At 38.4% G+C, this 17,592-nt stretch overlaps 1 protein-coding gene across 1 annotated transcript in view; it reads left to right on the top strand.

Annotated features, from left to right (window-relative positions):
- The window catches only part of LOC138150489 (uncharacterized), a 37,260-nt gene that overhangs the window by 14,334 nt on the left and 5,334 nt on the right, over positions 1-17,592 (top strand). The window lies entirely within an intron of this gene.

Below are 17,592 nucleotides of genomic sequence, written 5' to 3'. Positions count from 1 at the left end.
AATTATTCCTGCAGAATGGGATATAGGTGTTACCTTTAACATTCTAAGTTAGATGAAGCCCAAGCCTTTGAATAAGGCCTCAGCAAAGCCAAGGGAAGTTCTAGTTAACTGAATGAACCAATAATAATAATAACCAGACAAAGGAAATAGTGAAGGCTACCCAGACTAGAAAATCAGCATTTGAGGAACTTCAGAAGTGTCCTGAGAAACAGGGAGAAAAGCTTCTCCTTGGGCTTAGAATAGCAGTTCTGAGGAATAAAGTCTTATCTACATACATTTTAATGGAAGAACTTTCCTAACTTTTCACTAAATAGTAAAAATGCTACCATTGAGAGGAATAAGTCCTGGAAATCAACATTTTCTTTTTTAATTAGTTCTTCTTTCAGTTTGACTCTACTATAAAAGAGAGTTTACAAAGAATCTTTTGTCATTGTTCCAAATTTTCTTTTCCACTACTAAAAAAAAAGGTTTAAAGTCTTTCAATTGAACACATACATACACACATAACTCTATAATTAGGAGTGATTTGAAGTTAGGCTGGATAAGCCATGATAAGTAAATGGATTTTTTGTTACTTTTAAATATAGACAGTAGCACTAAAGGAAGAGTCTTCCTATGGCTTATCTGATTTTACACCAATGAAGAGATGAAGGGCTTTTGTAACTATTAAAACCTTTGAGGAAAGAGGTAGTAAGTCCTTGAAAGCAGCATATTTTCCAAAATGGGTAAGATACCAACTGGTAGAAATGCTATTAATTCATTTGCCAAAATCTTATCCAAATGAATACTTAAAATAGTCCTAATTTTCACAACTTAGAGTGGTGATAATATATGTTTTAAACAAAGAAAAGTATATATGACTATGAACAGATTCACCTCAATTTTTCTCCATTTCAAGTTGTATTCAACATTCAAGTACTTTACAAATGTTTAATTATCCCATATAAGTAGGAAAGTCCAATAGACCATACTGAGAGGCCTCTTTGGGTCTAATCTGTCGCTATAAATGGAGATATCATCAAACTTTAACCAGTAATTCTATATGAAGTCCTTCCTATTGTTAAACCTTGAAAGCAGATAATTTTGGGGGGGAGGGGTATGGAATAGATGACTCCAAATGAAAGGACTGTACTTATTATTATGCTAGCTTAAATGCATGATGAATTTCTTCCTCCAAGTTCCCAAGCAATTTCCATATGTTAGGCTAATTGTTCAGTCTTGTCATTCTGCTGGGAGCAGGTGAAGACTTGATGAGGGTTCTTTGGCCAGGAGTTCTGAGTACTATTTTTAAGAGTTTACAGTGTTTTGCAGGTCCCTTTACTGGTTTAAAATTCTGCTGAGAAAGGGAAATACATAATGCATGGCATTTAATCAAAAACTCCAGTGGGAGAAGTAAAACAAGGAGGGATGGTTTCATAGCAGGTTTTAACATGTGTGACAATATGCTTACTGCAGAATAAAGTTATGGCTCAAAGTCCTCATTTAATTTTTAAGTTGTTTGTCAAAATTCCAGCCCCAATAGTTAAAGTCCATAAATAGGATTTATTTGATACAGAATGAGTTGAGCAAAACCAGGAGAACAGTTTATATAAGTGCAACAACTTTGTAAAGAAAAACAATTTTGGGGGGTGGCTAGGTGGCACAGTGAATAGAGCACCAGCCCTTGGTCCTCAATTTCATGTTTCCCCAGACATAGCTTTCTTTTACCACTGCAGATATGTTAACCCTAGGGACATTCCCCAAAAACTTCTTGTTAGAGATCACACAATCTGGCATTTTGGTCCATCCTTAGTAAAAAAAAGTTAACCAAGTTGTACATAAATTATTCCTGCAGAATGGGATATAGGTGTTACCTTTAACATTCTAACTGACTCCAAACACTTAACAAAAAAAAACTAGCCATGTGACCTTGGGCAAGACACTTAACCCCAATTGCCCTACCTTACCCCTCCAAAAAAAAAAAAGAAAAAATTCTGAAAGACTTAAAAATTGATCATTTCAATGAGCAACCATGTCAACAGAGGACTTTTGATAAAGTTTGTTACTTGCCTCCTAACAGACAGATGATGGACATAATGTGAAGACATGCATTTTAGCACACTGCTACTTGTGGATTAATTTTGTTGCACTACACTTATTTGTTACAAGATATCTTTTTCCTCCTTTCAGTTAATGGAGGGGGGAAGAGTATGGATCAAAGGAGGAGAGTGATGAGCAATAGCAATGACAAGATAAAGAGGGCTACTGAAACATTTTTAAAATGCACAGAAGAAAACACAAGGAAGCACAGATAGGCAGGACAGTTTTGAAAGCATGTAGAATATATTACATAGATGTGCATTTTAAAAGCAAACATTGTGAAATGGAGATTTATAATTTCATATAGGACCTTTTGTATGTGTATTCTCTGTGTATCAAAATGCTTTTTTATGGTGTTTAAGTTGAAAATAAAAAAGAAAGTGTAGAAAGAAGAAATAGGCAGTAGGAAGGCATTAAAGGGTTTTTTTTTTAATTAGAAGAGTCATGACCAGGTACATGCAAATAAAAGATTAGTCTGGCAGTGGCATTAAAGACAACTTCAGAGACTGAAGACAGAGACAGATGTAAAGAAACTATTCCCGCAACCCAGTTGTGTTAATGAGGGCCTCTACCATGTTGGGGGAACATGAGAATATAGAGAAAGGGACGAATGGAAGTGATAATACAAAAGCTGACTCATAAGGACTTGGGAACTAATTGGATAAGAAGGGAGATGGATCAGGAGCAAATAAAAATGTGTTCTGAAATGGATTTTTCTGCTGTTTAATCCTGACATCAGTAACCCTATGGTTTTAGTGCTAAAGACAATAAAAAGAGCTTTTTTCTCTAGTTATGTTGAAAACAAGAAGAACAAGAAGCCCAGGTTGCCTGCTTGGGGCGGATAAGTTGATGAAAATGGATAATAGAAAGAAGGTATACCCACTCAACAACTCTGCTTCTGTTTTCCCTGCCAAGGAGAATGTTCTTCAGACTGAAAAAGATGGAGAACAGAAATAGTTAGCAGGGAATAGAAATCAAAACTAAATAGGGATAATTAATGTTCTCAACACATTTGAGCCATTTGATCCAGATGGATTATGTCCTAAATTCCATAAGGAATTTGTGGACATGATTGTTCTCCATGACCCCATCTGGGATTTTCTTTGCAAAGATACTAGAGTAGTTTACCATTTCCTTCTCTAGCTCATTTTACAGTTGAGGAAACTGAAGTAAAACGGGTTAAATGACTTGCCTGGGGGTAACCCAGCTACTAAGTGTCTGTGGCCAGATTTGAACTCAGGAAGATGAGTCTTCCTGACTCCAGGTCCAGCACTCTATGCACTATGGCGCCACCTAGCTGCCCTATGACATGATTACTGAAGTTTTGTTTGTGATGTTTGAAAAAGTATGGGAAATGGAGAAGCAGGACGGCATCAAAGGCACACAAATGTTCCAGTTTTTATAAAGGAGGAAGGGAAGAAGATAAAGTTGATCCTTTAAACTACAGTTTGGGAGCTCGATTTCAACTGCTGGCAAAATTCAGTAATGAATTATGGCTTGTAAGCACTTAGGAAAGCTCTCATCATTCACTCACTATGGTTTCCTCAAAGACAGGTCATGCCAAAATAGCTTCATTTATTTATTTTTTTTTTGACAAGGCTGCCAAGACTGGTGGACCGGAGACATCACACATCTAGATTTCAGGAAGATTCTTTGACGAGGTTTTTCACAATTGCCTCTTATGCAACATAGAGATGTGTGGCCTGGAAGACAGTACAGTTAGGTAGATTCAAAACTAGTTGTATGACTATGCCCATATAGCATTGGTTAATGGGTTCATGTTAACCTGCGGGGGAAAGGCTTCTTAGTGGTTGGCTGTGAACTCAGTCTTTGGTTATGCTCTATTCCATATTTTTACCAGTGATTTGGATGTGTAACAGTTAAAGTAAGATAAACTGAGGCACGAAAATTCTAAGCAAATCAATTTATTGGTAAAGTATTAATCTACCAATACATAGGATCCCTATTTTCTCACTAAACTGAGACCCCAAATGAGAAGAAGAATTTTTGTAAGGTTTTTGGGGAGTACAGAACAGAATATGATAGGTGATGTGATGTGATGGCATAACTGAGGTTCAGGAAACAATAGGATTGGCTACAGATCTGAGGCAACATGATGGTTGGAAGTTTGGTAATGAGGGCTAGCAATGACCTCCTTTCTTCCTTCCTTGTGACTAAGAAGTGCTCATTGTTTGAATCCATCTTTGAAATTGCTGATAATAACCTTTTGGACAAGCCAGACACCCTTGAAGGACAGCTTGGAAGGAGACATTGGCTACTGTGGATGTCTAATTGACTTCAATGACTGCATCTACTCCAACATGTATGGAAGCAAGTTTGTGCTGCTACTTGACATCAATGAAATTCTACTGCCTGTAGATTATCCTTACAGGAAAGATGTGGTAGACAAAGTCATAGTGGTCCCACCAGATAGTGGAATTCTTAAATTTGAAAATAGTTTCTTTCCTGACTCTGTTTTTGCTTTTAATCTACAACACAACATTTTATCTTGGAATGTAATCGCTGGGGTTGACATCCTACAATATGTGTACAGAGAGCCGTGAGACCCCATAATATGTAAATGTAAGAAAATGATAGTCTGTTCACATAATACTGTTCAAGAGGCTGTCCATCAGCTCATAAAGGGTTATGGCCTCATACAAGAGGTACCACCAAATATTGGTTACAGTTATCACTGCCAAGACTCGAGCATTGTGAATGTTCTTCAAACATTTCTCATTAGAGATCATATACTGTCCAATTGTGATACCTCATTAATTAGAAGTCTTAACCTGGTTTTAAGAAAGCTGCTAACAAAAACCATGACAACACCTATATTAGACTAGATGAAAACCTCTCTATTCAGTCTGGTTGGCAAAGATATTTCTTTAAGATTTCGATTTATTTATATGAGTTGTTTTTCTTACATCTTTCTGAGAAAGGGGAATATATTGTTCACACCACCAGATGGAGAAATCTTGTGACAAAGGCAGGACAGGAAGAACAGTTTCCTAATAGGTTTTCAACACTTTTCAAAATGCTATTTCTTAAAAAAAAATATCAAGTTCTCAGGTAGATTTGAACTTTCAAAATTCTTTACCCAACATCCTCAGAGTTAGTGATATTGACCCACTTGTGCCAAATGAAGAATGAGTCTTACTTCTACTAAAAATGTGAGCGAGTGTCAGAAAGGAGCGTGCAGAGGTGGAGACTGAAGATGGTCTGGTGTTACAGCAATAATTCATCTATCTGTAATTTGTCCCAAAAGTTTTAGTGCAGCTTTAACTTATCAAAACTTAAAACTGCACTATATCCTGTACAGTGTTTGCTTTTTTAGGCATTATTTCATTTAACCATTCCCCAAACTTTGTAAAGTAAATATGATAGGCAATATCTCCATTTTACAGATAAGGAAAGTAAGGCTGAGAGAAACTTAAGTGACTCACTGAGTAAATGTCTGAGACAGGTTTTTATAATTCCAAGTCCAGCCCTTCATTCATTACACCTAGAAACATATTGTCTTCTGTTTGAAAATCTTTCAAATACATGGAACCCAGGTACATATTGCTATTAATGAAAGAAATGTGAGCATGGCTTTTTCTAGGGGACAGAGACCAGAGATCACATTTTTCATTGATCCAGTCTTTTTCCTAGACACAATGTGCTAATGTGGGAAGCATTAAAAAGGAGGAGATACAATTACTGGGATTCAGAAGGTATGGAAACAATTTCCTCAAACCTATGCAGGTGGGGTGAATAGCAACAACTTCTATGGGTAGAATAAAATACTTTGCTGAAGTAGACTTAATTCAGCTCTATGAGGGAAGAATCTTGACTCTGGAGTCATGGATGGGATCTAGGTTCAAATTCTGCCTGTTACTTATTCACTGTGTAACCTTAGGAGAGCATTTAGCCTCCCAAGATAGAAAACCCCAGTTCCCTCATCTGTAAAACAAATGGATTAAACTCAATGGCCTTTTGAAATATAGAAATGTAGAAACAATACTTTTTATTCAGTCCTAGGTCTATGAGGGCAGCTAGGTGGCACAGTAGATAAGAGTTCCAGGCCTGGAGTCAGGCAAACTCTTCTTTAAATCTGAGTTTAAATTGGGCCTCAGACACTTACTAGTTGTGTGACCTTGGGCAAGTCACTTAAACCTGTTTGTCTCGGTTTCCTCCTCTGTAAAATGAGCTGGAGAAGGAAACAGAAAACCACTCCAGTATCTCTGCCAAGAAAACACCAAATGGGGTTATGAAGAGTCATACACAGCCAGAAAATGACTGAATAACAGCAGGTCTATGATCTTATTTATGATCCTAATTTGAACTCAGCAAATTTCCTGCCCTCCATAATCTTTAGCATTTCCCATGAATCACAGTCACACATACACATCCTCTGCCCTGAGGCTCCCTAAGTTCCCACTTCATCCCCTGGCACCCTCTTCCCTAAAGGATCTAGGTTGAGAATAGAACCGCCTGCCTCAAAGAATTGGAAGGACATCAAACCTGGTTAACAGTCTCGTATCATTGCCCTCCTCTTCATAGAATCACTGCATGGAGGAATGGGACACTAGTACCTAGATCATCACATTACTCCCTCACACGCTTGTCAGAGCAAATTCCAAAGCACGCCTGAGGGGGCACCACTAATTCAGCATTTGTCCTAGTACATTCTGCGGTCCAGTACTATTTGGGATAGGCACAATCTTGGGGGTAGTTCCCCAAATCATTTCTTTTTGGTCTATTGTACTTCTACCAAGAGTTCCCACTGGGAGCTATCAGAATATAACATACAGTTCACATGGAAGTCTCTTCAAATATGAGGAGAAAGGTCCCAACTCCCATATAGCATTCAAAATATACAAACTTTATTTTACCCCCACAAAAATGCATTGAAGACTACAGCCCCTAAACCAAATAATTCTTCTTCCTCTCTGAGAGGTCCTACCTTCATTCCAGGATCCTATTCAGTCCCCCAAACTCATAGCACCACCCTGTTAAAGTACTATTTAAATAACTACCATGAGGCAAGGGAGATAGGGAAGGGAAGAGAACAAACATTCATTAAACTCCTGCTATGTGCCCTCAGCTCTTACAGATATTTATATTTATATCCCTGTGAGGTAGGCACTATTTTTATCCCCATTTTACAGTTTAGAAAACTGAGCTAGACTGAGGTTAAGTGCTGCCCAGGGTCACATAGCTAGAAAGTATGAGTTGACCTGAGGTTTTCTTGACTCCAGGTTCTGAACTCTATCTACTGTGCTGTCTAGCTGACCCAAGGGACTTTTTTCTTAGCTAAAATCTTGGTATCTTTGCCTAGTGCTCTGCATATAATAAATGTTATACATACATGTGTATATATACATATATATGTATATGGCATGCCCTCATCAGAGAAGATGCTGTGTCGTATGAGCAAAGCAGAATTGAAATAGCTCAAAAGAAACGTGAGGTACGCAAATTTAGAAAATCAACCCCAGATGTACTATTTGTGCCTGACCTGTGGTAGAGCATTCCGAGCTCATGTTGGTCTGATCAGCCAAAGTCAGACCCACTGTAACTTGTGGGTCTCTAACATAGTGAGGCCATTTTGGTCCTCTTCAAGAACAAAGGACAACAACCAACCGAGTCTTCAATCTTATAGAACTACCCTAAGGGCTTAGATTTCCTTGAAAGGGAAAAGATGTAAAGATGTAAGAAAGTCAGTCATCCTTGCTATTGCCAGAAAAACTCAAGGTTATAGGGGAGGATAGCATTCAGAGATTTTGCTTCTTTGTGTTATAGCTTTAGTAGTCTGGTACTGTCCTTCTGGCCTTACCCAGGAGGCTGGCACTGCCCAGGAACTCCTCTTCTCATAAAAATGAGATGAGGCCATAGAAGGTGTGCTTGTCAAATCTGACAATTAAGTGAAATTGGAAAGGTCAGCTAATACTGAATACTTACTTGGATGGTAGAGCCAGAATCAAGAGAGAGAGAGAAAGAGAGAGAGATGATAGATAGATAGATAGATAGATAGATAGATAGATAGATAGATAGATAGATAGATAGAGAGAGAGAGATAGATAGATAGATAGATAGATAGATAGATAGATAGATAGATAGACAGACAGATAAGCTAGGACAATGGACAGGATTGAAGATGGTGAGGTAAGATTAGAAATCACTAATAATGGCTAACATTTATATGGCATTTACTATATGTCAAGCACTATGCTAAGTGCTTTATCTCAAATGAGGTAATAATTGTAAGTATCTCAAATGAGATAATAACCTCATATGGTTTGGGGTTAATATTCTGGAAAAATAATTAATTTACTAAAATGACTGGAACTACAAGGTTCCTTCCTTGATCATTCCCCTGAGGGAATGAAATCCTGCGATCCTTGAATGGAAAATGGACCTCTGCCTTTAAGCTGTGTTGGTGCTGACCACTCCAGCGGGGTGGGGAGGCACAATCTTACCTGAATGGGAGTTAAGTTTGGTTAGCACCCTTGATCTGTTTTAGCCGTTGTTCTTTACCTTTTACATATTTACCTACAAACAAGGAAAAGTTCACAAGGGTTTTTAGACCAGAGAAAATTTTTTTTTTATTTTTATTTTCAGTTAGACTGAAAAGGAGATTCTTCAATACTTCCAACAGTGAGCATCAGGCTTGAAGCCAAAAAGGCTTGAGTTCAAAGTCTGCCTCTGACACATACTAGTTGTGTGGCCCAAGGCACATAAGTTTTTGTCTCAGGGCTCTAGGCAGCTCCCTGAAGACGATACATTTCAGGCAAGGTGCTCAACCTGCAATGGTAGAGGGAGTTTCCTCCACAAGAGCTTTCATCACCAATGAAATCACAGGTCTAGTTCTTATCCCCATCCCACAAGTATAAGATGGGAGAGATTTGGTTTAGACAATGTATCCCAAGAAAAAGAAGAAAAGATCTGGGGATTTTATTGTATTAAAAGGGAAAGGGGAGGGGGAAGAAGCATTTATTGAATTCCTACTAAGTGCCAGACTTTTCAAATGTTATCTTATCTCATCCTCATAACCCTGGGAGTTAGGTGCTATTATTATCTTCATTTTACTCTTGAGGAAACCAAGGTAGGCAAAGGTTAAGTGACTTGCCCAGGGTCATGCTGTTAGTATCCAAAGCTGGATTTGAACTCAAGTCTTTCCTGACTCAAACCCAACCCCCAAACCTCTGCACCACTCTAAAAGCTCACTTTGAATCAACAGTAAGGCACAGAAATCCCTAAAACTGCCTCTATCTTAGGTTCCACAAAGAGAGGTTCTCATGTCCCTACTTAACACTTTTATTGCTATCAAACACATCTGAAGGACCAGATCCATTTCCCAGGGGACCTTTTTCCACAGAAACTATTGAGGGTTAAGAACTGTACCATTCAGTCACTAGGGCTCATTATCACTGTACCTAAGTGCAAAAAAATAAAACAAAACTCAATGGGTAGGCACTAGGAGAAACACATCTCAGTAATACTGCTTGGGGGCACATTTCTTATCATAGCATCTTAATCCTCTCTCTCTCCCCTTCTACCTACCAATTAAGGTTTATACTAGAAACCCTTGGGTATTAGCACCAGACAAATCACACCCAAACTGCCAGGGAAACAGATCTGATACTTCTTAATCCCTAACAACATACTCACACTGACTCATATCCCTTCACCTGCTCTCCCTCTCCCGCTAAGGTAATAGCTCCCAAGCACAATACTAACTTTCCAGCCATATTCCAACTTCTGTACAATGTGTAGCATGTGAAGACTTCGCACACACCCCCTATTCCTAGCATCAAGAGATTGTCCTGTGGCTCCTTTATAGTTGGGGGAGAGGAAGGGGATGAAGAGAGGAGTTAACACCATAGGCAGGTAGGAGCACTTCAGTTTAAGGGCCCAGATGCTGCTTCTTCAGAAACTCTTAACAGTGCGCTTCCCCTGGTTCACCTCTCTGTTTGTCTCCCCTTGGGTGTCTCAGGGGTGAATGCATCACAGGAAACCCAGAGGGAACTGTTAGGACCTTCTACTGCATGCCTTCCCCCTTCCAGTGAGTTCCACAATATTCGGGACATAATTCCCTGGTTTCTTTTCCTATGCCTCTTCTTGTTCCATGATTTCCTCTACTGCCAATTTTTCTTCACCAGGTGGTGTGGCTCCTCCCTGTTCTTTTTGTACACTTCCATCTGCAGCTGGACCCACTCCTTCTCTGTATTTTGTTGATTATTCTTGCAGCCATTGCCTGCTCATTCTCTAAGGTATGGGGTATTGTCAACAAGCAGTCCAGCCTTTGCCTTAGTGATACCTTAGCCCAGGTCTAAATGATGTCACCTGATGTTCAAAGGTGCAGTCTCCCCCAATACCTGTCTTGGACTGAAAAGTTGTTGCACAGCCTCCTCCCACTCTCAGACTTTATATGGGTTTCTCTCCTCCAACGATCCTGGACTCAAGTTACTGTTGTTACAGGAGGACATTTTGATCCCACCCTCACTGGTTCTTATCCATGGTACAGATATTGCCTGTATTCCAGTGGGGCGGGGGGAGTGGAGGGAGGGAGTTAAGCTGCCTATACTTATGTTGCAAATGCCCCAACATTCCACATCAAAAGCAAAGGCCCAGGCCCAGGCCCAGGCCAGAACATAACTTGGCTCTACAGACAAGAGGCCTTGGATCATCTCCTGGTCACCTCCATCACTGCTATCCCTCTTCTAAAGCCTGACCCCCAAACCACTCAGAGTCTAGATGATTTGTCTCCCTACCAGTAGCCTTGGCCACATGTGTTCTATTGTCCCACCACTAGGGTACCTTCCTATGGCACATAAATCTCAGCCTCATGATACTAGATAGGTAAAAAAAAATCACATATTTAGAGGTGGAAGAAAACCATAGAGTTCATGTACACCTACTTTTACTTCCTTGCCCAGTAGTGGGATCCCTGGGTCCAAGAGTATGAATAGATGAATGATGTTTCTCCCCAAATTCCAAATTGTTTTAGAGAATGGTTAGATCAATTCACAACTTCATCAATAGTGTGTTAGTATACTTGCTATATCTTCCCATAAACCCTCCAACATTGGCTATATGTGTCTTATTTCCTTTTTTGCAATTTCATGGATATGATTTTCTAAAGACTTGACGCTGTTTAAATGAGCAATTCTCTTGTCATTAGTGATTTAGAAAATTTTTTCAATATGGTTGTTGGTAGTTTGTCACTTTAAAAAAAAATCTCTATCTATTGAGCACTGATCTTCTGGGGAATGATTCTTAATTATATATATTTGTATCAATTTCCTGTGTGCATTTGGATATTAAACTCTTTGTTTTCTGCCATTAACAGTTTTTCTCTTTATTCTAGTTGCATTGTTTTTTTATTCATGCAAGACCTTAAAAAATATAGACAAAAATGGTTATTTTAGCCTTCTCTATACCTTATTTGACCAAAAGCTCTCCTCTAACCACAGTTATAAAGCATTACATTGCTTTTTATAGTAACAAAGAGTGGGAAACAAAGTGACTATCTATTAATTCAGTAATAGCTAACAAATTGTAGTGCATAAATATAAGGCAATATCACTGTCATAAGGTACAACGGATATGAGAAGTACAAAGAGGCATGGGAAAACTTACATGGAGTTATACAAAAGGAAATAAGCAGAGCCCAGAAAAGCAGTACGCACAATGACTACAATGAGGAGTGAACCTCCTTATATGACATCTGTTTAGACCAACAATATTTATACTATATGCCACAATAAAGTTAAAATGGACCTGAATGTTTTTAAATACTAGGGAAAAAAAAACACTAGGGGAAGAGAACTAGATCAAGAGTCTTTCATGTTTATCATGTTTATTGCTGGGGTAGAGTTCTTAACCAAACAATGGAGAGAAATGGTCACAAAACAAACAATTTTAATTTAAGAAAGTGAAGATCAGGGGTAACTAGGTGGCACAGTGACTGCTAGGTGCTCACTGGTCTTGAAGTCAGGAGGACCTGCGTTCAAATCTGGGCTCAGACACTTGACACAGTTATTACCTGTGTGACCTTGGGTAAGTCACTTAACCCTAATTGCCTTGCCTTTCCTCCCTCCAAAAAAAAAAGTGAAGATTATTTTCACTGACAAAATCAGTAATGCTAGTATAAGCGTAGAAGGATGTCTATTAACACAAAATCTTTGCATCAAATATCTCTAAATTTTTGATAGCTAAGTAATATGAGGAACTAACAAAATATAATACCACAAGTCATTCCCTAATGTATAGATGGTCAAAAGATATAACGAATGGCTCTCCAAAAATAGAATTGTAACCTATTAACAATTATGTGAAAGATTGCTTCAAATTGCTAGCAATAAGATAAATGCAAACCAAAACAACTCCAATGGTTTGCCTCATACCTAGCAAATTGGCAAAGATGATAAAAGATAGGAATAATCAATGTTAGAAGGGCTGGGGAAGGAAAAGCAATTAGTTACATTGATATACTGTTGCTGCAGCTGTGAATTGGTTCAATCGAGCTGGAAAGCAATTTGGACTTTTTCTAAGAAAGTGACTAAAATATCCCTAAACTTCACTCCAAAGATCTCAATGTAGGCACATGCTGCAAGGAAGTCAAAGAAAGAAAGACAGGTTCAATGCACTCTGAAATATTTATTGCAGTATTTATAAATGGTAGCAAAGTACTGGAGACAGTACTTTCCACAAAATGGAGAATAGTTAAACTGTGGCATATTAATGTAATGTGCTATTGCTATGCTGTAAGAAGCAATGAATATGGGGAACACAAAGAGGTATGGGAAGACATATACACAGACACAAAGGGAAATAAGCAAAATCAGAAAAAAAATATGTACAATGTCTACAACAGGAAGGAAGGAAAGAAGGGGGGAGAGAGAGACAGAAACAGAGAAAAAAAGAAAAGGAAGGGAAGGGAAGGAGGGAGAGAAAAGCATGTAAATGAAGCATTTTTAAATGTATAAAAGAGTGGAAGGAAGTTCAAAAGGGATAGAGACAAGCAGAGCAATTTTGGTTTTTTTTTTTTTAAGCAATCAGGGTTAAGTAACTTGCTCAAGGTTACAAGGCCAGTTATGTCTGGGTGTGGTGCTGAGTATCTGAGCCCGGATTTGATCCAGGTCATCCCGACACTGGAGCCGGTGCTCTTACTTGCTGAGCCGCCTGGCCACCCCCAGGCAGAGCAATGTTTGTAGTGCTACATTAAACTGAATATATATAAAACAATGTAATAGAGGCACAGTTTCTTATAAGATCTTTCTGAATTTCATTGTGTTTGAAAAGTTCATGTTTGTTGATTTCCTAGTTATAATATATTTTTAAAAAGAAAAATTATGAAAAAAATTTAAATGGTGGTTAGGAGTGGATGATCTCTAAAGTCTCTACCTATTTTCAGTCCTAAAATCAGTATTTAATTTTTCCCATGATGCATTGAGGGGTATGAATTAAGGACTATTTCCCTCATTGTATAGGTTATTTTGAAGATTATGGAGAAAAGGGCAGAATTAAGCACATCTGCCTCACTGCTCAGGCCTCCTTCCATTAGACATATTCTTCAATACTTTAGATTCTAATTATACTCCTACTTGGAAGTGATCTTGCCCTCCTTAAATCTCTACTATCACTCTGGACCTTTTATTGACCTTTATTATAATCTATTTTTTATTAGAGTTACTTGTATATGTATTTTATCTTCTCTATTATAAGTTTCTGTAGTTCAAAAACCAGTCTCATTTCATCTTTGTATCCCCAAAACCAGGACAGCTAGGTGGTGCATGGATAAAGTGACAGGGAGGCTTATCTTTCTGATGAGGAATCAGCAATCAGGAAGACTCATCTCCCTGAATTCAAATCCAGCCTCAGACCCTTACTTGCTATGACCTGGGCAAATTACTTAATCCTGTTCACCTCAGTTTCCTCATCTATAGAATGAGATGGAAAAGGAAATGGCAAACCACTCTAGTGTCTTTGCCAAGAAAACCCCAAATGGGATCACAAAAAGGCAAACGTGACTGAAAAAAAAATTAAACAATCCCCAGAGCTGATAAGAAAGCCACATCATTAATAACTTCTTGTTGAATTGAATTTGCTATATACAGAGTTTGCATACCTAAATATTCTAGCTGAAGCCGTGGAATAATTTTGTTATGGAAGAGGTTTGCCAAGATCTCTGATTTATATTTGTTCCTGTAAATTTGTTGCAGATCCATAGGAATAATAAATTCCTGATGGTAAAGGCAGTATTTCCACAGAGATACTCAGAGCAGTTGCTGTTATATGTCCTTCACCTTCAAAGAGGACCAATAATATCATGATGTAATTAGCGATGTCTTGACTTAATGTGAATTGGATTTAAGTGAGGCAGAATTGTGCAAAGTTGTCAGCCTCACTCTCTCCTTCAGAGTCTTCAGAGTCCAGTGGCAGGACAAAAGTCAAGATGACTGGCAATGGTCTGGGATGCAGGGATGACCTTGGTGTCTTTGATGTCCGACCAAGCTTTAAATGCTCCATAATGCCTGTTTCAGCTGCCTTCATGGCTATTGGAACAAATTGTTCTCATCCAGCCATTCTGCCAGTGGTAAGTCTTCACAAGCTTGGATGGACATCCCCCAAACTCACTGTGGAGTTTGAGGTCTATTGGTTACCCTTAACCTGATTTGGTCCATCTGATGAGATGGTTTTACATGGGTGAGGCCACTGGGCATGCTACAGAGCACTGGAGCATAATCCCATTGGATTTAGAGTAGAAGACCTAAGTAGTAAAGTCCCAGCATGGCCATGAGTCAAGTCATGCGATGGCCCTAGTCAATATCCTGAACTTTGCTGAGCTTCAGTTTTCTTATCTTTTATTGGTATCAATAATACATACCTCACAGGGACATGAAGAACTACTTTCAGAGAAGTAAAACCCTATAGGAATCGACTGTTATTTTCTCCCCGGGTTATCAAATGTTAAATATCCCATAGAATACCTCAATATCTATTTAAAGATTCCAATCACTCTGTCATATAAAAGGATTTCAGAACCTCAAAGCTTCTTCTGGTCTTAACCTTCTCACATTTTTAGCTTTTAGAATTTAGATGGATCATTAAGGGAGAAGGTATATGTGGAAAGACCAGGAGGGAGTAAAGGATTGAACTACGGTTATCCCTTCCACATCTTGATTTTTTCCATAGTGGTTTTGTTATATTGCAAGTTGGCATAAGAAATTAAATGGGAATTTTTAGGGGTTTTGTGGAAGCTACAGACAACACGTGAAAGCCAGCAGACAACACAGAAAAAGTGCAGAAGTTCAGAAATGCATAAAATATATGTGTAGTATTATATGACATCAACATATTTTATCTTTTAATACCATAATAATTCAGACTTCTTCTCTGGTACAAAGAGAGGACAAAAAAATTTCATGCAGATTTTCTAGAAGGCACTGTGCCCCCCTAACCTCCACAATATGGAAGAGATAACTGTACTGTATTAGATCCAGATACTGAATTTGAAGTTTTGTGCTGCTGTAAGAAGGAAACCCACACACGCACTATATTTCAGGGCATAAAATTTTACTTTGCTCTTTATGCTATTTTATTACCTTGAGTACATTATTCCTCTCTTGGAGTCAATCTTCTCCTCTTTAAAATGAGTTGTTTAGATGAGATGATCTCTGAGGTCTCTCACAGCTCTAAAACCTATGATTCTAGGACTAGTTGGGACTGGCCTATTTGTTCTCTCTGCCATGCTCTGTTTACATTTACCTACCCCCCAAATACAAATGTTGGGGAAATTTTAAGAGTTTGTTTTAGTTTAAGATTTATATCCTTTTTTAAAAAAATGCTATACTTTTTATGTTTAAAAAAAGTATAGTTCAAATGGTCTTCTTACTAGATATTTTTGTTAACTTGTGCTGGTTTTAGATTTCTCCTGTATCACAGGAAAGATGACTCTTATATTGATCCCTTGTTTAAACATTGACAAAGTAAAGTGTTGAACTGAATTCTTTATAGGGAAAGGAAAACAGCAAGCATAAGGAGCTACTATGTGGCAGGTGCTATGCCAGAGGTGGGGAACCTGCAGCCTTGAGGTCACATGTGTCCTTTTAGTTCCTTGGGTGTGGCCTTTTGACTGAGTCCAGGTTTTACAGAACAAATTCTTTTTATAAAGGGGACTTGTTCTATGAACCTCTTACAAATATTATCTCATTTGATCCTCACAACAACTTTGGGAGGTAAGTGCTATTATCCCCATTTTACAGTTAAGGAAGCTGAAGTAGAGAGCAGTTAATGACTTGCCTAGGATCACAGAGCTAGTAAGTATCTGGGGTCACATCTGAATTCAGATCTTCCAGATTCCTGGCTCAGTGCTCTATCCACTGAGCCATCTACCTTACAATGATAAAGCATTGGGTTGGTACCATAAAAAGATGCCAAAATCATAAATGCTATAGAAGAGTTAAAAAAAAAAAAAGTCTACTTATCTTTTGCTACCTCAGCTGCTTTGGCCCTGGCAAACATTGTACTTTGTACAAATTAAAGCCTTGTTCCTGCCTCATAATCAATTATGTAAACAAATTATAAAAGTCCCCAGAGTTTCATCCATCTAGCTTGGGCTCTGTCCAGCTACAGAACTGCATAGCTATTGCCCAATGCTTTAATTCAATTCCATTCTTGAGAGCTTGCAGGTAATTTCATGGACAGGCACTGATCCCCATGAATGGATCTTTGATTAGAATGCCCTGGTCTATTAGTGAGTAGTGAGTAGTGACTTTGGACAAAATATTTGGCAGGTAATTAAACATGTTCACAGAAGATCATGATTTCACTGATAATAGTCAGGAAAGCACACCTGGGGCCTGTAAGCTATAGAATTAGAAAGACAACCCAAAAGAACACTGTAGTAGCCAAATTCTGGGATCCAGCTTTCTAGTGTAAAGGGGGGGAGGGTTGAGAAAGTGACACCTAGATTGGGTGCTACCTCAGAAATATTGAAGAGGCATAAAGAATCATCCAGGGACTACTAAAGTCTGAAAGAAGAACAAGTTTTGGAGGAAAACAATATAATTAGTTTGGGATATATGGAATCTGAGGTTCTAGGTGGTTTATTCAGATAGAATGTCCTGAGGGCAGCTGGAAATGGGTTTTTGAAGTTTAGAAGAGAGGTCAAGGACAAGAGAATTTGATTTTGCAGTTATCTGCATAAAGGTAAGAACTGAGGCTGGGGCCATAATACTTACATTATATAATGAGGTTTTCACCCACTAAAGTCCTTCCATGATGCCTCATGGTACCATGAAAATGTCCTTGGCTTCCAGAAGGTGATGCCAATGCAGGACAAGCCCTGGCAGTTTTTATGTAGCTAAAAACACATTAAAGTATGGGACTGTGGATATACTGCAATTCTGTAATCCAATGACCAGACTAGCTAAACACAGAGAGGCTGATCACCAGGTTAGTCACAGGATGATGGATTATTATTTTTTGGGGCCATATGAAATCTTGAAGATCATCTAATAA

Source organism: Petaurus breviceps, unplaced genomic scaffold (assembly GCF_028583685.1).
Source record: "Petaurus breviceps papuanus isolate PSGF00001 unplaced genomic scaffold, PetGlider_PUasm1.0 90879, whole genome shotgun sequence".
Classification (NCBI taxonomy): domain Eukaryota; kingdom Metazoa; phylum Chordata; class Mammalia; order Diprotodontia; family Petauridae; genus Petaurus; species Petaurus breviceps.
This window is presented reverse-complemented; position numbering and strand designations above follow the sequence as displayed.